At 38.5% G+C, this 22,552-nt stretch overlaps 2 long non-coding RNA genes across 2 annotated transcripts in view; one reads left to right on the top strand and one right to left on the bottom strand.

Moving 5' to 3' along the window:
- LOC136255526 (uncharacterized) overlaps positions 1 to 22,552 on the top strand; it is a 298,310-nt gene that overhangs the window by 143,881 nt on the left and 131,877 nt on the right. The window lies entirely within an intron of this gene.
- On the bottom strand, positions 7,558 to 21,439 carry LOC136256421 (uncharacterized). The gene is made up of 3 exons (XR_010701510.1): positions 21,314 to 21,439; positions 10,401 to 10,467; positions 7,558 to 7,841 (listed from the first exon to the last, which is right to left on the bottom strand). It is a non-coding gene; the product is annotated as an uncharacterized lncRNA (long non-coding RNA).

Raw genomic sequence — 22,552 nt, 5'->3', positions numbered from 1 at the left:
CGGGAGAGGAGAACTATTCTAAAACCTACCAGCTACATACAGTACATGTTGTCAGATTAAATGTGAGTAAAGTAGAATTACAAGTCTGCATGGTTAGTGATACATAAATTTCAGCCATCAGCATTGTGTTTAGTGTTCATGTTATATGTACATGTGTCATTGTTGTGGGGTAAAATTTGTTAGGTATCACAGCAACTAGGATTACTATTGCTGATAGTACTCCAGCGGATGATTTGATCAGTAGTAGTCAACTTCCTGACTATTCATTTCTGATGGAACCATTTATACTTGATAGGTTTGATGTGTTGTTACGTTGTGCTACTGGACTGGGACCTACTGGTGGTCAGGCCATTACTGCACTGGGTAGATGGCACTTTGATGGAAATCAAATACTTGTTACCCATCCTTGTGATTCAGTATTTCAAGTACGTTCAGCAAATTCTAGGAACTTTCCAGGAGTAGTTAACTTATATCCATGTGGATCATTATCACCTGATGAAGAAGGTGTTTACTCATGTATGATGATGAACAGTTCAATGATGGTACAGACCACAAGAGTGGGTTTGTACCTTAATGGAAGAAGTGAGTCAATTGATATGTACCCCATCACCTCATTGTTAACCATCATTCATCTCTCTACACAGCTGCTCCAATGATAGACCCTCCATCATCATCTACTGTAACAGTTGCTGTTGGTGATTCCCTCACATTGTCCTGTACCACACAAGGTTCTCCCCCAGACACATTCACCTGGATGAAGGATGGTACTCCAGCACCACTGACCCCTACGTTGACTACAATCACTCATGACAGTACTACTGCAGAGTTACGTAGTGACTATACCATTAATAATGTTACTACAAGTGATAGTGGAACATACACATGTACTGTGACTAATCCTATTGGAAGTGATAGTCATAATATTACTGTCACTGTCAATGGTAAGCACTTTTATATTTTTATGTCCCAAATAATCATAAAACCATAAGCACACTGTTATATTTAGTAGAAAGGATTCCCGTGTAGCATAGAAAAAATGTATGTCCATTTAAAAATTAACATACGTGTTTGTTTGCATAGCAAATAATACATGTATCTATGTAACATGTGGAATCATACAGTACAGTACCATACTGTATAATTATTAGGGGATCATGGAGATTTGGGTTTTTCTGGCCAAAAAATTACCCAAAAAACCAGCTTCACAATACCATCCAGGTGCCTTGGTTATGTGCAGTACAAGTGAGCCCAAAAGTGCCTTCAGTATGACCCTAATTGCTTCCAATAGAATACTAAACTTTCTATTGACTAACTAACTGCCTGCTTGATGCCTTCAGACAAGCATGACTTGATAGCGGCAAATGCTACAGGTTCCACTGTTTGACATTGCTTCAGCCTGACAGGTGCCATTTGACATACCACAGTACATCATCATGGGCTTACCTTTGCTCTTGTTTGTGCCCCATTTCTTTTTGTTGACAGCCCAAGGTGTTGATTGTAGTAGCACAATGTCTTCCTGGCTAGCAATCGTCCGTATTTTCTGTGAAGACTGGATTGATTTCAGAGGCTCTTCTCCAACTGTTCTTTGCTTGTAACACTGTGCAATGGGCTCAACATAGCTAAAAGCAAAGAATAATGGCCACTTCACACTCATTAATTAGCAACTGGGGCACATAAATGGCTGTATTGTTCATGGTGACTGGATTGATTACAGAGACAATTCTCCTACTATTCTTCATTTGTATAGTAGAGAAGTGTAAAGGGCTGAGCACAGCTGAAAGAGAAGCATAATGGTCAACTACACTTTCCGGCAAGTAATTAATAGTTGGAGCACACGTTCAGATATCAGGTTCAGTTCTTTCTTATGATGTGGTATGCATGGCTTCACTAGTCATAATAATGTTGTAAAAAGTAAACAAACAAGTATAAGGATAAATAAAAATTAGGGAAACAAGGGAGGTTGCCTACACCTGCAGATATACTAGTGGACTTTAATCCCTAATTCAGTCATGACTGATTCAGGGAATAAATGTCCACTAGTACATCTGCAGGTGATGTCATAATATGGTTTCTAGTCAAAAACAGGTGTTACTGCTCTCTCTGCTCTCCTGCATTAGTGTAGTCTGGACAATAATGAAGTTTACCAGAAATATCCCAGAATTGGTCTATAGTTGTCAAATGTACAGTAATTTCAAGCACCGTGAGTAATAGTTACAGAGTCCAAAAATAGCAAATCAGTATCATTCGATAGTAAAAAAATCAGTGATGGGTAGTGTTGGATTACATGCAAATTTGACTGTATTTGTGAATAGGGTCTTCCATACACTGCATTTTATCGCCTTTAACAAATCACAATGTTTGATTGAAATAAGATATTGCCTTGAAATGTGAGATGGTTAACTACTTACCATTGGACACATAAATACATATCTACAGTTACGTAACTAACAATTTTAATCTTGCTTTCTAAAGACATGCAGACTTGTGTATAGGTGTCTTAAGGCCCATCCATTGTTCTGGAGGCCCTGGGAAGATACTGAAGTAACTTCAGATGATTTTACTGGCTTGAAGTGGCTGGCAGAGTTATGCAAACATGAAAAGTGGGTCTTATTCTATTGTGATCCATCAATTTGACTATATATACACCAAGTTACAGGATTCAAATATTCTATTTCAGTACTAAGATATGACCTGTTGTATGAAAGGGTGTAGTTCACTCCCACATGCTCTACTGTTGCATGCCCGGTCATATTTATAGGTGCTACTTATGTGTATCATTTATTATGCATTGTGCAAATGGAAGGGATTGTCAAAAAATATAATGATGTCCTAAAATCAAAATTATCATTAAAATTAATGTGTAACTCAAAGTTTCCTCACAGAACCAAAGTCCACTATTTAAAATGAAAAATTCTTCACAGACTAGCTACTGTGTACTTATTCTAGCACATTCTCCGATAAACTAGTGACATTGACAGTTGCAAACATTTAGCTATGACCACATGCTAACCAGACTTTGCTGACTTTACCTATGGTGTTCCACTTTGTGACACACTGTTGCTAGCAGGATACACCTTGGCTTTCTAGGGCTAGAGCCCAGTCTAAGTCCAAACTCAATATGCCAGTTTAAAGTACTCCTGCATGTATGGATAATGACTGCCAAATCCCTGGTAATCATGTAAGACTGGCTACACCACTTGCCACTAGTAGTGACATTGTGATTTGTACATGCAGACACCGGCATAGGAAGACTTTTCGGCCAAGCCTAGCTATCTCCTATTTAGCTTGATTAATACCAACTCACAGGGTTGCTGCTGTATTCAGCCCTGTTCATATGTGCATTTATACAAAGGTGTTGTAAGTGTCATCGCTACAATAATAGCACTACAGCTACAATGTATAGCTATGTCTTCACTACCTATTCTGCTAGACAACTCTACACCTATAATGCACGTGCTTGATGTATGCATCATTATATCACGTGAAAAATTTATCTTCTCTTTTGAAAAAAAAATTGGACTCTACAGGAATTAAAACACTAACAGTTACCGTTCTTATAACTTGTATCATAGAGTTTCATTCTTGTCCTTCTGTTAGAATAAACACCTAAGAGATCTTGTTCTTCTTCAAGTCTCCTGTGCCGTCATCAACACTGTCTCCTGTATGATAGGTGCACAATCAGTAATTCTTCTGACAGGTAGGTAGCTCATATAGCAGTGTGCTTTCAGCAATGGCACCAAGTGTGACGATGATGGTTCTAACACTGACTATAGACTAGGAATTAACGTATCCTGCCTTATATTTTGTGTGTGTACAAATCAGGATGAAAATACAGTCTTTATCATAGATTATAAATTAATATTGCATTAACATATCTAATGAGTTAGCCTTTTAAACTTAGGAATCTCTGTTAGCTTACTACACTAATGTGTCAATTAACTTATAATCTGTAAGTGGATTTGGAATAAAGTACACAAACTAGACATATTAAAAAGTTTGCTGGGATGGTAATGTAAATCACAAATCCCTATTTTGACTCTCTATAAATACAAAATTAATAATGCGTTAAGATATCTAGTTCTTAAGTTAACCCTTTAAAACTAGGAATCTCTGTTAACTTACTACACTAATGTGCCAATTAACTTATAATCCACAAATGGGTTTGGAAAAAAAGTACACAAACTAGACATATTAAAAATTTAAAATAAGAAATAGGAAAAAGCCACGAAACAAGAAGGGATCGTTGGGGTGGTAATGTAAACCAAAAATCCCTATTTCGACTCTGTACAAATGCTCCATTTGAGTATAAAGAGTCAAAATAGGGATTTGTGGTTTACATTACCACCCCAGCGATCCCTTCTTGTTTCGTGGCTTTTTTCAGCGATCCCTATTTCTTATTTTAAATTTTTAATATGTCTAGTATTAATAACACTACCAACAATGTTGCGGGCAAAATGTAGTAAAATGGTTGAATAAAATGTACCAATAGCTGATCAAGAGAATTTCCAGCAATCTTGATGCATCAAGTACATGTTGTAAGGTTACAAATTCCTATACAAAATATACAGCTAATCCACAATTCAGGTGTCTTATTAAAGAAGGGCACACTGTACTATCAACTACATAACAAGATTACTTGCATTATGTTACACTGCAGTACCACCAATGGTAAATGTTACTAATGGAGCTACTGGAGATGTTCTAGATGATCCACAATTAGTTGATGCTGGTAGTTCATTTACTTTATCATGTGTTGTTACTGGTACTCCACACCAACTATCAGTTGGACTAGGGGTAGTATGATGTTAGTAAGTGATGGTACAAAGATATTGATAATGGAGTCTGTTGGTGTGTCTAATTTGACTATCATGAACTTTATGGCTACTGATGGAGGTATTTATACTTGTAATGCTACTAACAGTGCTGGAACAGCAGCAGTGTCTAGTGATGTTAGATTGGGTAAGTGTTATTTTTATTTTGTCTTTGTGTGTTCATCAGCGTTGAAACCGGGTCGGGTCATCCCGGTCAACCGGGTCACATTTTCTCCGGGTCATCCGGGTCTGACCCGGATTGGATCACGTGAGAAACGAAATTGTTCGTTTGACGACGTGGAAACTTATAAACGGTGAGTCACTCCCACTTATCGCATTACAAACATACGCTCAACCATGCCCATTTATTAGTAAGTGCAGTATGTAACACGAAACTGAGGGTATCTATGGTAGCTATTGTCAGTAGGTGATGACCTTTTTTTTTTTTTTTTTTTGTCTTCAACCTACAGCTAGGCTGAAGTTGCAATTCTAAAAGTCATCCGGGTCTGACCCGGATTGGATCACGTGAGAAACGAAATTGTTCGTTTGACGACGTGGAAACTTATAAACGGTGAGTCACTCCCACTTATCGCATTACAAACATACGCTCAACCATGCCCATTTATTAGTAAGTGCAGTATGTAACACGAAACTGAGGGTATCTATGGTAGCTATTGTCAGTAGGTGATGACCTTTTTTTTTTTTTTTTTTTGTCTTCAACCTACAGCTAGGCTGAAGTTGCAATTCTAAAAGTCTGGATCCGCCCCTGTTTACTCAACACGAATCGAACGCTCAAAATGTAGTCTCGCTCGCTCGAGACTAGCCGAAACATAACTCTTATCGCACGCCTCGGCTTTAATTAATCCGGGTCACATCCGGGTCAAATCCGGGTCTGACTTGCTATCCGGGTCAGGTTCATCCGGGTCAGCAGTAGTAGCCCAGTTTCAACGCTGGTGTTCATGTATAGCAGTAGTCTAGTATCTACAGTACACATGTATATTTTGACTGGCTGTCCTGCTGCTCTAGATCAAGGCAGGTATACCTGGAGACATGATTCAGTTTTACAAGTCCTTGTTCATGGGCCCCAACAGCATTTACCTGAATCATTCAAACTTTACGCTGACCTTCCAGATTATCTAGCTAGTTCCAGCCCCCCTAGTACCATCCCAACCAATCTTTCCTCCACCCTCAGCAGGCCTGACTTGGTATTGGTTTCTAATGATTCCATTTGTTTGTTCGAATTGACAGTACCAACTAATACCCAGCAACATCTTCTTGCTGCTAGAGCTAGAAAGGAAGATCGATATAGCTCCTTGCAATATGACCTCCAGCTTTCTGGGTTTACTGTCAATCTTGTTCCAATTGAAATTGATTGTTTAGGCCACTTTTTGTCAGAAACAATTGCTCAAATGGCTACTGTTTGTGAAATGCCAAAGAAAACCGTAAGATCCTTGTTTGAGCAGGCAGCTCGCATTGCTGTATCCTGTTCTTACAGAATTTTTAATTCTAGAGCCTCCCCGGGCTGGGATTTTTTAGACCACCTTAGGTAAACTTTAAGTATTACATATATGTAGATATAGTTGTTTTTTTGTGTGTGTATTGTAATTTAATTTACCTTTAGTTAATGTAAGTCTTGCCAGGGCTCCTAAACCTGCTGTCCAGCCCTATGTATGAAAGTGAGTAGAGGGGGAGAGGCATTCATGATGTGTTCCTTGGTATTAGCTAAAGGTAGTATCGCAATGCTGTATAGAAACCTTATAGCCACTCAGAGTAGTGTAATGGTATATGCGTATAATGGCTTCAATCAATGGAGCAATTAACGCTGGGTGGCCACAAAAGCCAAGCAAACCAGACATGATTAAGCTTAAAAGCTCAACTTTGTAAATTGGATTTGGCAAAATCCAATTTTCAAAACTAAAAAGAATAAGACTTTAGCTCGTTGCGCGCTGTGTGAGCAAAGCACTAAAGTTTAATGCTTTTTATGTAGTAATATTTGGATGATGGAAAGATCCCCTTATCCCCCTGTACATCATTGTTGTTTACACTGTAAAGTTTTAAATAAACAATGACATTTAATTCAAGTACAAGAGGTCTTGCAGAAATTTACTTAAAACGCAAAAATTACCATACCCTTTACGGGAACATTTTAAGTAAGCAGCGCCATCCTACTTACGGAGTAACTTTAAGTTATGTGTTCCGTCTTCATTACGGGGAAACTTTAAGTAATCATCTCCGTCATCTTTACGGGAGAATTTTAAGTCACTGTATCACGTGATCTTGTTTCATTTATGAGTTATCTGTAGTTGTGACGTGTCTGCCTCTCACCGTCACGCAATCCGTCCCATGAATTCACTTCTGCAGTACTGTATTATCTGGGCAGCTACATAAGCCCTTGCTTTTCAGATCGATTGCATGTGATACCACTATTGGTGCCCGCGCACGCCCTCTGTAATCACTTGCTGTCTTAGCTAGTATCACGTGATTTTCAGCCCTTTACCACTTTATTTTTGTCACGTGACTTTGGCGGTTCAACCAAGATTCTAGCGGGCTTTACCACATGATTTTTGGTCACGTGACTTTTGGCGGTTCAACCACATGGACTGTGAAGTGTGCTGTAATGAGGCTGCAGATTTTCTGTGCTATGACTGCAGCCCTGAAGGAAGGCCTCTTTGTGGCAGTTGCTCAGAATTATTACACCGTAACCCCAAAAGAACTGGACATTCACTGGTGAGTCTTATATCCCATGAATCTTCATACAAAATTAAATACACTGTGTTGTGTGCATAGGTGCCTGTTGAAGAGAGTCCCAGCACCAACACCATTATTTCTCAGAGCTCCCATCATAGTAATGATTCTTTGGATGGTGCCGAGGCCAGTAAAGTTGTAACTTTAGTTGAATCTTTTTCGCTTCTCTCCTTTTATCCGTATCAGAAGTCCATCATTGATGCCGTACTGGATATGAAGGACACTATCATTATCCAATCTACCGGAAATGGGAAAAGCCTTTGCTTTCAATTCCCACCTGTTTACCTAAACAAAAAAGCAATTGTTATTATGCCCACAATCAGCCTCATGCGTGATCAAACTATACAAGTAAATGAACATGGGATCAAAGTGGCATATATGGGCTCAGCAGCTAAATATCAACAGATGACAGCACTTGCTTTAGATCCTAATTCAGATGTCAACCTTATTTTTGTTACCCCTGAGTGGCTGTTTACCGAAAGGCTGGGTAATAAAGCCAAGGTACATGATCTTGACAGGGCTAATAACCTTGCATTGATTGCAATCGATGAGGCGCATTTGATGTATGAGTGGCACTCTTTTCGACCACTCTATGCACAGTGTCAAGAGCTACCATTAGAGTTTCCTAACACCCCAATAATGACACTGAGTGCAACTGTCACCCCAGATGTCCTGGTGAAACTAAGAAGTTTCCTTAGGACTCCTGTGATTGAGAAAGGTTCTGTGCATCGTCCCAACATATACCTGGAAGTCACTCAATGTGATTTTAAGACTGGGAAAGGGTGTCAAGGTTAGTCAGTAAACATACACCACAAATCCAGTATAATTATTATTGTTTTCAAAAAATTACATAATTTTGGAGGGCCAACTCAGCTAGAGGTTTGCACACAAAAATGCTATGATGTAGGCATGTTATTTGTTGGTGTAAATTTAAGGTGGCTATATGGACAATTATGAAATGACGTCACATGGTATAGGGAGTACTCATATATTGAGCTGCCCGCAACTATACCATAACCATAATATCAAGAGTTAATAATGTTATTTATGGGGGAGAGTGTCTAACTGCAGTACATTCAACAAAATCATTGCTACTGGTCAATTGTAAGATCTCTCTAAGAAACGACGCTCGACCTTATCAACGGATCTTTAAACAGTCTGTAGGACCAGGAGTCATACAGACCTTCAGCACTTGTTCTGTAAAGCCTTAATAAATAATAAACACCTATCATCACCAATTCACAATTGTTTATCATCAAAAAAGCATTGTAGAGGTGTGTATACAATCAAAACTGAACTTGTAGAAACTTGCAGCAAAAGATATACTGGGAGCTTTACACTCTCCCCCATACATAATATTATGAACTCTTGTTAATATCTTTCTTGGATTAGTACTAGTAATAGCATGGGTAGCAGTGAAATTTGGGGTAAATACCACGAGTGTTAGCATTGAAATTTCCATTTTCAATGCAACAAGAGTGGTATTTATCCCAAACTTCATTGCTATATCCATGCTATTCCCAGTTAATACCATACTCGCTGTGCATTAGCATTGCTATGTATGCAATTTGTCACTATGTACTAAATAGGTGTCAACACTAATTGGCACTACATTGTTAACATAAATTCTAGCCAATGAAATTGCAATTACAACTTTTTCACTGCTACCAGTGAAATACAGGATAAATTTTACTGCTACTATTGAGACTTTTGTATGGGCAGTGAAACAAAAATTATTTCACAAGCCAATGCTTTAAAACATTAAAAGGACTTTTCCTTAAATAGAGGTTGCATTGTTACAAGTGACGTCAGGTAAAGGTGCTTGCTGGAATAACCACTACAAGTAGTGTTATCAGAAGCCATGTATGATAACGAAGTTCATAATATATATATATATATATAACGAAAGGAAAGAGTATCCAGCTCTCAATATACCCCACTGTTCGTCAACTGCATCCGTAAATCCTTGTGCATTTCTGCAAAATGTTAACACTTTAATATATCACACATTATTGACAGGTGACTAAGTGTCTAGGGAATTCTCATTTGGGTAGCGATGAGCTTAAAGAAGAGCATGCGTGTAATGAATAGGTGAACTGCAAGAATGGATCGTGACAACAGGCAAAGGGATGGAAGCCCTTGAATAGCTATGTATGAGGCATCTATTATCTATGCTGTGATGAAGCAATGCGCACATCAGTTCATTTTGGCACTTTGCGATGAGCCTGCCAGCTTTACAGGTAAGTGTTCACCAAAACCTTACTGTTCAATCCCCTGCAGTGTATGCAGAATATAAAGTGCTTGTTAAACCATGGTGCTTAACATAACAAGTCACTGGTAAGTCACCATTCTTGCTACAGGGGGTACTATGCAATCACTTGATGCAGGGTGTTCTACAGCAGTATAGACAGCTGGATACTCTCTCCCTTCTTTATATTATGAACTCTTGATGGTAACAATACAAACAAACATAACAATACAAACAAACATTCCATGCTACATTTAAAACAGAAATTTCAATTAGGAGCCAATTACAAGCCATTGTGAATGACTGTTACCATCCCTTGAAACACCAATAAATGTCTAGTCTCCTGTAGCCAGGACCACCTGTTTTTTTTTTGTGTGAGGGCAGGGGAAAAGTTCTGGTATACCTGCATTAGGTTATTGATTGGTGCTGATTGGAAAAACCCTATAACTTCTTAGGCCTGTTAAAAAGTGCCACATGTGTCCATCATTGTTCAAGAAAAACGATACCTTAGCTTTGTGTTTCTGAAAGGCTAAGATCATGTGCAAAACATTAGAGTTGTATCTTGTACATTATTATGATACATGTAAACATTTTACCTTTCTTTTTTTCACATCACTTTACTTGCTGTACCTCCCTCCTACCTGAGATCAAGTATGGTGTATCCTGATAAAAATGACAATAATATGTGCTTCCTTCCCAAAGACTTGACATTTAATGTGGGTATATCTAAACAGTTCCTGAGTGGGTATCTAGTTCCTGGGCTAATGTATCATATACTACAAAAGTTTGGCAATTTTGGCGAGTCGACTTTGATTCGTCAAATTATTTGGTCCAATTTCAGTCAATCGATTTGAGAGAATGCTGCATGCCATGAGCTTTCGCCAAAATATTATCCGCCAAACTTCCATTGTGAGTTAAATTGCCAAAATTTTGTATCATACTGTATCAGAGGAGGTAGACATAATTGTCAAAATAAGTTAATCACATATTTTGACTCTACAAATAAAATACAATTTCCAGTATTATACTGTATTGTCACATTTTGCCCTCTGTTTATGAGGAAGACCTTCATATAAGAAACACTTTCAATTGGTACTTAGGTGTCCCTCTGATATTGCATAGCTCTATTTCTATTATCATGGTATATTTCTACAAATGTGAAATTTAGACATACTGTTTTTTTTTGCTCAGACCAATACTGTGCATGAATATTTGACAGCATCCCAAATATTAACTACATACATACAGTACAATACAAGTGTGTGTTATTTGTGATCTGCTGAGCAATAATAAGTCATCTTCCTTGAATTCCTTGTCATTACTTCAGTTAAGGACTTCAGACTCTTGCAATACATAGTCTTGATTGGAGCAGCAATAAAACTCAATTTGTACAGCAACAATTATACAGGCACTGAATTAATCCACTATAACTTATGATAGATTTAATATGTTACTATACTGCTGTTTTCATATCCAAATTTCAACAATGGCAAATTTTACTCGCCTGTACAGTATCTCTAATACTACTTGCCTCCATGAACAAACACAAATTCTTTGTCAACAGGCAAATTTAAAGGTATACAAATTTTGCTGATTTGAGCATTGTTGCACTGCGTATTGAAGTGTGTGCAAAATTTTTTTTATATTTATGTGGTGCACATGCATTTTATAGAAATGTTTGCAAAAATGATGGGTTATCACTCAACAGGGCACATTTTACAAATACATATGTAAAGTTATGATTGCATATTATAGGTTATGGAGAAAACCGAAGTTTTGTACAATTTGCAACCATTGTTACAAAGAAGCTAGAGGGCGCTGGTGATGGCAGCACAATTGTGTACACTGACTTTGCTAGACATGTTGGATCTATTGTTTGTGCATTGCATGACAATGGTACTGATGCCGTAGGATACTATGGTGCTATGAGTGATAAGGACAAAGAAGAATCACACAAATCTTGGCATGATGGAAGCTGCAAGGTTATGGTAGCCACGAGGGCATTTGGCCTAGGAATTAACAAGAAGAATATACGTCTAGTTGTGCGGCACGGCTTACCACCAGATTTGTCTTCATGGGTGCAAGAGTTTGGCAGAGCTGGTCGAGATGGTCTCCCAGCGTCTGCATGCATAGTTTACTCAGATGACGACATCCAGCATCTGTCATACTGGTTGAGCAGTGGAGATAGACAACGCAACTCATCGGTTGCTACAGCCTTTTCTGAGGCACTGAAGTTTTCATATTCTCATCTGGCTAGAAAGTGCCGTCACGAAGTAGTACTAGAGGGCTTTGGTGAACAAATGGTTCATTCAGCTGAGCAATGTTGTGATGTTTGTGCCCTTCCACCAGTTTTATTCGACAATAAATCACGAGAGTTTACTTTACTAGTTTCAGCTATAGACGAGCTGGGAACAAAGGGTGAAAAAAAAACTGGCACAATTTCTTCGTGGTAGCAACTTAGCATGGATAAAGGAGTTAGCTAATTTTGACCTAAAGAGTTCAAAGGCATATGGGAAGAGCCCACCACAACTATCTTTGGAATGGTGGCGCTTGTTTGCTCGCCAGTGTTCAGTTGCAGGTTATCTCATTAGAAAGGTGGATTGTGGGACATTTCAAGGAAGACATGGAGGGGTCTTTTCTTATTTTGAAGTCTCACCCAAAGGAAGGGATACAATAGCTGGTGATAAAGATGTCCTCTTGCCACCACTTGTTCTATCCGCCTTAATCCCGTCGAAGCGTTGCCATGGATTACAGTCAGGTACCCAGCTTGAAGCTGTACAAAAGAAGAAACGTACAGGTCGTGGTAGCAATCCATTATCAACTGTCAGAGATCTGGTGAGCAACAAAGAAAACTGGCAACACATAACTTCAAAAGAACAACATCAATTGCCTGGGGTGTCAACACGTGCCACGTTAAACACAATCTTTTTCAGTAGTGATATCAGCCAGCTACCACAATATGTTGAAGAAAAGCCACACTTTCTTTGGGAAGACATACAGTTGAGCAAAGGGAAGTTAAACCCAGATAGGTGCATCACCTTAAATGTTGATGGTAGCGATGAATCTGTTTTCTACCGGATTGCTCCATGCAACGGTATCAAACTATGCTCTGCAACAGACTGCCAGCATGTTCAGACCCGTAATTCAAAGAAAAACCTGTGTCCTACTCATCCTGGTAGTCCAACTATCAACACTGAGAACTGTCCTGTTGTCTTCATCTACCTTTTCCCACAAAACTTTACATCTGACAACAGGAGGTTAGTACACATTATTGGATTGTAACCCTTGTACATGTATTGCAATCAGGTAGAGCTGTGATACTACCTAGATTATTGAGATAACATAATGGTTATCAAGATAAGGATGATGGGTTAAGTTATATAAATAATAGTAAACTTCCGTAAACCGCTTAAATATTTAGTGTAGACACCTTCAACTCTCCCACCACTTTAACACAATGCTAAACCATAATATTTTTCACTCTTTTTCACTCTTACACTCTTCAAGTTGTAATTTTCTCACTTTACAGGTTGCACTAATAGCATCATACAGTACTATAGTACTGTATAGTAGGGACAATGAAGGTGTGGTCCACGAAGAAGAATCTAAAATCATCCTCAGAAATCCTTCACGGCCACTTGACAGTATTGGTCAGGTAAAAGCAAACCCAAATGTGTCTTCAGAACGACCTAAAATTTTAGACAAGGTGCTACAAAATTTAAAAAAAGTTTATTTTAGCGAACTTCCCACTGCCTTACTTCCTGATGTGTTCAGTCAAGCGTAGCTACAGCCTTACTTCTTTGGCAGAAATGCTTCAAATATTGTGGTGAAAAACTTTCACAATATTAACTGCCTACAATGTATGCGCTATTGTCTTACTGTTTACCTTTGATCCTTCTTTATCGTGGCCATTGCTCATCGGCTTCCATCAGATTACGCGCATACCACACAGTCATTGTGCCCCAACATATTTGAATACTAGTCTTGCGTAGCCAGACTGCTTTTTTCTTTTGTGTGGGTGTCAGGAAAAAAGGATCTGGTATACCTACATTAAGAATTCTGTGTAACGTTCCACTGCAGTTAGGGTGAATGTTGATTACTGCTGATTGGTAAAGTCTTGAACTTTTTAGACCTGTTAAAAGTGTCATGTGTGCCCTTCAGCTGCAAAACAAGAGAACAGTATTCAGTGGTAAGGCTGCACTTTTTAACAGGTATAAGAAGTTTAAGGCTTTACCAATCAGCAGCAATCAACATTCACCCTGACTGCAGTGGAACTTTACACAGAATTCTTAATGCAGGTTTACCAGACCCTTTTTCCCCCGACGCCCACACAAAAGAAAAAAAAGCGGTCTGGCTGCACGAGACTATTGGAATACACGTGTAGCATAATTGTGGCGCTCACGTGATTTGAAAGTTAGGGATACACCTCGGGATATACTGCTTCCTCAGTGTTCAACATTGTCGCCAGAGAAACTACACGCGTAAGGGTAACTTAGAGTGTTTGTTTCTTGTTGTTACTAGTATAGGCTGAACAAGGTGTGCCTTAAAATAATAGAATACAAGTCCATTTCTGTATCCCAGTTAGTATACACCTTGTTACTGATAAGTTGTGTGATTTCTAAGTGGTACGCATGGGCACAAAGCTTATATTTTCCTGGGTTGGACAAATAAGATATACAGCTGCTATCCTGTGCAATACATGTACATGATTAAAACACCGTAATTGTTATTATGTGATTCACATGTATGCGTATAACAAATATAAGAAAAATTAGGTATTTTCAGTATGAGTATGGACTGCAACAATAAAAAACACTGAAACAAGCCGCTGAGATGAACACACTGAGTGTATGCACTTTAATCTCTACTTTAGCCTGCTATGATGCATGGCTAAAGTAGGGAATAAATTGCATACACTCAGCTGTGTTTCATCTCAGCTGTGTTTCATCTCAGCTGCTTGTTTCCGTGCTTTTTAATGTTGCAGTCCCTACTCATACTGAAAATTCCTACACTTGTTTAACTAAGATTTGTATTTGCTTCAATTAGCTAGATATGTTAGATAATCCAAGATAACTTCAAATAGAAATGTCAAGATATGCCTAAATTTTATATTGCAGACCTCTAGCCTATGGAAATTACTAATTGTTTAAGCAAGTAAACAATTTCACTATTTTGAATCTTTTTGATACATGCTAGCTATACCACTCACGTGATGTTTTATCCATAGAATTTAGCTAAACGTCAATGGATGTTTTAGGGTTATAGTACTAAGTATGCATATTGCATAACATTTCATGTAGTACTGTTCACACATGACATTAATGTCAACAGTTAAGTTACAAGTATCATAAACAATCAAATAATACATATTCACATCTAAAATTTATACTTTTCAAATATATAGAATGGTCCGTGGGATAGTTCAAACATGGAAACATAATATATATATATATATATATAATTATTTTGCTTTATTAGATGGATTGCTGGTATTGTTGTTAACAACACAACTCCAACAAAAAATCTTCACAACCACAACATTCCCAGCCCAAGTGTTGTATCAACCTTTGTGAAACACAGCATCGTATCAGCTGTAAGTGCATCACCTCGATTGACAACAGATGACTTAGCAGCTGGAAGAGGACTGCAGTTTGTGCAGGTGCAGTGGACACTGCAGCCACTAGCAAGGACAAACTGAGAGCCATCAGGAAGAAGGCATTAGAAGACGGTGGTCATAGAAAAGGTAAGCAAATGCTGTAACCACCATCACCAATTATTACTATGATGATGTAGGCCTAGATACAATAGTGGATTTCAATCAAGTGTTACAGAAAATAGATGGCAAAGATATTGAGATGGAAGGACTGGATGAGCAGTGCTCAAAGTTGAAGAATTACAGCTCACTGGGACATCCCTACATGCGTAATTACTGCATTTCTCCTGATATTTCGTACCAATTCATCATGAGCCCCTTCATGTCTAAGGTGATGGCTAGTGCTGATTTTATTCAGGTGGATGTTACATACGGAGAAAATTCAGTGCTTCCATACCTATTCAATGCCACAGCATTTGATGAAATCACCATGAAGTGGGTCATAATTGCACGGATGCGATGCAACAAGGAAAACACCAGCATGTATGAAACTGCATTCGAACAGATGTTTGCCACATGCAAAAAGGATATATCGTCTTATGATGTAAACACCCATTTGCAAGGAATTGTGGTAGACTGGAGTGACACAGAACGTGCTGGTTTAATCAAGACGTTAGGATCTGAGTTGGCTACCAAACTCCTTCGTGGGTGTGCTGTGCATTGGGCACGGTCTTACCAAAGAGTGGCTGCAAGAGTATCAACGACTGTGGCAAACAGTAACAGGATGCTAGCTCGTCAGGCTTTTGAGTACATTGCACAAGCAATACCTAGCTTAAAATGTGGAGATGATGTGCAAAAATGCTTCAACGTTTTAAAGGGAGAAATACCAGTAGCAACTATTGCATCATTAGTGCCAAATCTAACCACAGCTCACATATCAATTGTGGATACGGAGTGCAAGTGGTCTAATGCAAAGGCTTGGGTGAACTGGTGGACACGGCCATACCACCTAAAGATGTTATGCAAGTGCTTATCAGACATGCCTAGCTCCACATGGAAGATGTGCCCTTCAACAACAAATGCAGTCGAACGACAAAATTTAGCTTCAAAGTCACCACATGCTATTTCCATCATGCATGCTATGGTTGATGTTTACCGTATGGACAAAGCAGTCATTATGGAACACCTTGCAGCGTCAGAGGGAACCAGCTTATCTTACCGTGACAGGTAAGCACATGATCATCATACACAGTATTTCACTTATGGATAATTTAACCTCCATTAATTTAACCTCCATTAATTTAACCTCCATTTTCATTATATTTTTTTATGAAAGGTAGAGGTTATTTGTCTGGTCCTGGACACCAACTCTAGCTCCTATAATTATAAATGAAGGGGAAAATATTCGGGATTGGATCTCAGTGTTTGATCTGACAATGGAACCACTCTGCTACCAATGCTAGCTATTCACTTCATGGATTTGTCAATAGCTATATGTTAATCTGTATGGGGGTTATGAAAACCCTGACCGGACCGGACCAAAAGTCAATTCTTCAGGTAAGCAAGATTAGCCATGTTGTAAATATTTACTGCTATTTACATCCTCTATAGCACTTATACACCACTCACCTTGCAGCAACTCTGCCAAGCACGCGGTCGCGATGGTTGAGCAACACGAAGTATCCACTGTAGAACAACCAACTAAGCTAAAACACTTTCTAATGTGCTTTATTACGTGATCACTACAAAGCTACGCATTCTCCTGCTGTACTTGCATAGAACTGGAGTGGCTGCACGAATTTGTTAGAGTCATGTGTTTCACTCTAGAAATCTATCCTGAAATAGTTTAAGTACTGCCTACCTTGCTTAACTCCATGTGTTATCTATCACCAAATGGATTTCGAGACAAGTTTTAGTTTCAATCACTTTGTATAGCACGACTCTAATAAATTCGGGCAACAACTCGTGTGTTTATTTGTGCCAGTTCTAAGCAAACACATACAGCAGGAGAACACGTAGCTTTGTAGTGATCATGTAGTAAATCACATTAGAAAGTGTTTTAGCTTAGATAGTTGTTCTACAGTGGATATTTCGTGTTGCTCAAACATTGCGACTGCGTGCTTGGCAGAGTTGCTGCAAGGTGAGTGGTGTATAAGTGCTATAGAGGATGTAAATAGCAGTAAATATTTACAACATGGCTAATCTTGCTTACCTGGAGAATTGACTTTTGGTCCAGTCCGGTCCGGTCCAGGTTTTCATAACCCCCAATCTGTATATGGTAAAAAAGAAGAAACCCAACCCTAACCATAACTTCAGTATCGCCTGTTTAGCAAAATGACGACTTTCACTGTCAGTATGAAAGTAATTTTTTCTGAGTTCAAGGCGAGCATGCGTTGAAGTGAATAGCCCTAATCAAAATTTATACTAGTGTGTTTGATAATACTGAAGTCTGTTGATAAATATTAGTGGTAACATATGAAGAATTAAATAAACAAATTAAAGGAAAATTTTAAAATTTTAAATTCGATTAGGGATCATAGAAAAAAAAAGTAAGGAAACAAGGGAGATCGCCTACACCTGCAGATACACTAGTGAACATTTAATCCCTAATACTTCAGTCTTGGTCTTGGGGTATAGACTGGATTAGGGATTAAATGTTTACTAGAGTATCTGCAGGTGTAGGTGATCTCCCTTGTTTCCTTACTTTATTTTTCTATGATCTCTAATCGAACTCATAATTTCAAATTTTTCCTTTAACTTGTTTGCTTACTTTTTTTGTAACATTATTATGACTGGTGAACCCACGCATACCGCATCAAATGAAAGGATGGCGTCTTAATTAATTTTTTGTCAGTGCGCCCCAGCTATCAAAACTGCTTTGAAAGTGCAGTGGCCATTACGCTTCACTTTCAGCTGTGTTCGGCAGTAGAAGAAGTGCCTCTGCAACAATCCCGTCACCTCGAAAATACGACGATTCGCGTGCCCCAAACTATCAATTACTGCCTCGAAAGTGCAGTGGTTCATTATCGTGATATGATAATAGCTTGTGATTATCGTGAGCACCAATATTACACATTCTTACCTCATCAGATTTAATCAAACAATTAAAGCATTCATTTGTTTATTCAATTATGTATTGTAATTGTTTTCTGAGATTGAACTTTGCTGTGTTTTAGCAGTACACATATGCATTCAAGATTTGCCTTTACCAGTGGTCATAGAAAATATGTAAAATTAGTGCTACATTGTGCATCTTATCATTAGGATTTACTATCGTGATAATTATCATATCGTGATGCAATTATCGTGATTAATTGATTTAGTTGCAAACTTACTATCGCACATCACTATTTAGGATCATACTGAAGGCACTATTGGGCTTGGTTATACCTAACCAATACTGCTAAGGTGCCAGGATGGAGCTGTGAAGCTGGTTTTTGGGTGAATTTTTTGGCTAGGAAAACCCAATTCTTCATGATCCCTAATATACAGTACTACCGTACTGTATGATAGACTGATAAAGTTGGCTGGAATAATAACCTCTATGCTTAGTAATGCACTGTCAGGGTCAGTAAAATATTTGAAAGTGCTAATATACCCTAGCAAAATAATGTAGATATGTAGCTACTGTGGGCAAGACTAGTAAGGTACCGTAAACGATGATACTTTGGCACTTAATTTTGATGAATCAGCATACAAAGCAGGTTGGCAGATAAAATTTTGGCAAATTTACCGTACTGTATATGGCCAGTATTGAAAAATACAAAAACAACTAATTGGCAAATAAAGTTTGGCAAATTTCCTTCGTTTGTTGAATTCGCTTAAGCCATGCTAAACTTTCGTTGTTTATGGTTGGTAGTAACAAACCTAACAGTGTCTTCAGAACAGCCAATAAATGCTTCGGATAGATTGATACAGAATATTTTTTTAAAACAGAATTTTGTAATGACGGACTGCCTGATGCCTTCAGTCAGAACGGCTAAGGATACAAGCTGGCTGTTAAGTGCTGACCGGTGCCTTTTGGCATACTGTAGTATATATAATGCGCACACACATCATGCCATTCACACAATTTCATTTGTCCTCCAATTTCTTACAATGCAAGGTGTTGATTCTGTAGCTCTGGCCACACAGTAGCATTTATGGCTTCCCAATGAATTGTCTGTTTCTCCATAATTACTGGATTGAATACAGAAGGGCTTTTCTACTAAGTTTTGTTTAAATGCTGTCTAATGTGCTGGACATAGCTGTAATGATAATGATACGGCCAACAAACATTTACAAATTGATAGGAGGGGCACACATTCAGACAATAATGTCTGTGTTAGCTATGCCAAGTGAGCAACACGCAGGATTCACCAGCGATAATTGTGTTGCAAATAAGTTAATAAAATAGAATCACATTTCTTGTACTTGTATGGTGTGCTTAGATAAGAATCAATGTGCTATAATTAGAGCCTTGTATATCAGATTAAGTTATTAAATTCTGTTATAACAAAAACAGGTAGAAAGAAAAATATAAATTAATAAGCTTCAGGTTCAAGGAGAAAAGGTCAGGAAACAAGGGAGATTGCCAATACCTGTGGATCCCAAATGACTGTTCTATATATAATATAGTGTAATGTGTGTAACAATATAATACTGTTAACATTAGTTAATGGATTAATGATTAATCTTGTATGCTATTGGTAGATCAGAGGATGCTAAAAGAGAGCAAGCTAAAAAGAAACGATTACAAAGGAAGAGAAGCCAACAACAACCAGGAGATACTGCAGCCATCTATGGTCCTCCAGACAAGCAGCAACACTTTTTGGATGATGATGACTTTAAAGCAGGCAAGAAAAAAAAGGGCGCCAATAAACCCAAGATAGGAGGAAAAGTAAAGGCAAAATATGACCGAGAGTGGTTTACAGGAGAACTGGTTAGTTACAATAAAGATATTGATCAGTGGACAATTTACTTTAAAGACGATGATTACACTGATTATGTGATTTTTCCAGACAAAGACGTTAAAATAGAATAGGACAAGTAGGCTTTAAGCAGGACATTTTTATTATGTGATTGTGATATTAACATAAACTTATAATTTCATGCCTACATGTACCAAGACATATCGACAATATAAACCCCCCACCTAGCAAAACTTGAGGTCCATAGCTAGGAGGGGATATACACATTTGCATGTTCACTGTATGTGATCGTTTTGAGCTAGGCTTTAGTAATACAAGTGTAGTAGTTGGCATCCAAATAATGTTTCGAATCTTGCATTGGTATTGTTCTTGGGCACCCTTAAATTTTAGCAATACAAATCTCCACCTTCCCTTAATGGACCATATCCACAATTAGAGGTGTACCGACAATCAGATCGACCACCAATATGGGAATTTTAGTCCATATTGGTAATCAGTAAGAGTGCTACGAGAACTGATATTGCTAGTGATATTCACGCCGTGGGATTACATTGGTTTCTTACTTAATCAGTGGCACTAAAAAGTGCCACTGCTCCTTGTTTACTGAGGCTGTGCTGAACAAAAAATGCAACACTATGAGAAAGTATACAAACACAGGTGATTTTTACCTTCCTTAGGGTTGCTAGGTGTTACCTTGCTACAATTAATTGGTTTCTCATGGTCATTATGATTATCAAATGTACAAATTTTATTCCCATAATACCTATCTCCCTACCCAGGGTGAGGAATGAGTGGGTGGGGATTCACAAATCGAAGCGGAAAATGCCCCACTGTTCCCCCTCCCAACTTCGAGGTAATTCCGAAGAACCAACACGAAGCCATTGCCATTAGGTTAAGTAAATTATTAGTGCTAATGCCAAAGGCCATTTAAATGGTGAATCTCCATATAATGCCCTCTGTACTGTGGGTACTATAGGTGATACAAATTATATAATTACAAGCTTACCACAACTGGATGTCAGGAATTAATATGGTACCAATTCTCAGCTATTCAGGATTCCGCCCCGACGCCACGCTACAACGAATCGCCATTTTGTCCTACACGCCTGCACTCAGGTTAATAGACCACGTGAGCTTTTTGAAAAGTACTTAAAAGTTCCCCGTATAAGGTATGGAGTTGTTTACTTAAAATTTCCCCGTAATATAAGTGGCGTTGCTTACTTAAAGTTATCCCGTAATAGATATGGAGTACCTTACTTAAAGTTTTCCCGTATATATCAAGGAATTCATTATGTTTTTAAGTAAATGTATGTAGGACCAGTACAAGATAGCTATAGGTAGTTTCACTCTCAGAGTGCATACAGCAAACAAGGATATTACAGTCACATACCACACATTCAGTTCCCAACTTGTGACACCTTCTTACAAGTGTCCTTCTATCCTTTCACGCCTTCACTTTGGGCCTTCACTCGAGGTTTTCAGCGATCGAGTCACGCCAGTGTTGTGAGATGACAGGAGGGCGGCAGGGAAGAAATGTGCATCCAGGTAGTTATTCACAACATCTTTGAAGACGACCAACACACTTAATACAGAGGGGCTAATAGTATTCAGTGTGACCTTTTCCTTCTCCGCAAACAACTGATGTTGCTTTTCGTAAAACAAAGAAAAACGGTAAGTTCACAAAACATGAAAAATTTTGTAACTCAGAAATGCGTCCAAAAAAAAAAAAAAAAAAATTCGCCCGGAGTGGTCCGTATAAAAATAGACATTCCTGAATACTACACGAAAATATCCTGATTATCTTAAAATGGAGGTGGCGCAGACAACGGTGATAAGCTGGGCTGGTCAATTCTACCTGTTAGTAGCCTTGTTTGTGTATAGTCAAGGTTAGAGTACTCATGATATTATCTGCGAATGTTGTGCACACAAGTATGCGCTATGGGTAAGACGGACTTGGTAGTCAAGGGGGTGTCACCCAGGCTCATGCTGTAGGTAGATCTGCGACCGCGGTCAAACTCTAAGTCAACGGTCAAGGCCACTAAATAGCTCTTACAGTGGGTCAAGGGTCAAGACGATACGGAAGGTTCGAAACCCACAATCGAAAACTATACGTAGCTATTATCAAATTTACGGGATTATACGTAACTCATAAGAGGTAAGGATCTCTAAGAAGATGTTTTAAAGCTCCAACAGGCATTTCACCGTAATTATGATTTTTCTCTCCCAGCTGCTGGTAGCACGCACT

This window comes from Dysidea avara, chromosome 5 (genome assembly GCF_963678975.1).
Source record: "Dysidea avara chromosome 5, odDysAvar1.4, whole genome shotgun sequence".
Taxonomy (NCBI): domain Eukaryota; kingdom Metazoa; phylum Porifera; class Demospongiae; order Dictyoceratida; family Dysideidae; genus Dysidea; species Dysidea avara.
This window is presented reverse-complemented; position numbering and strand designations above follow the sequence as displayed.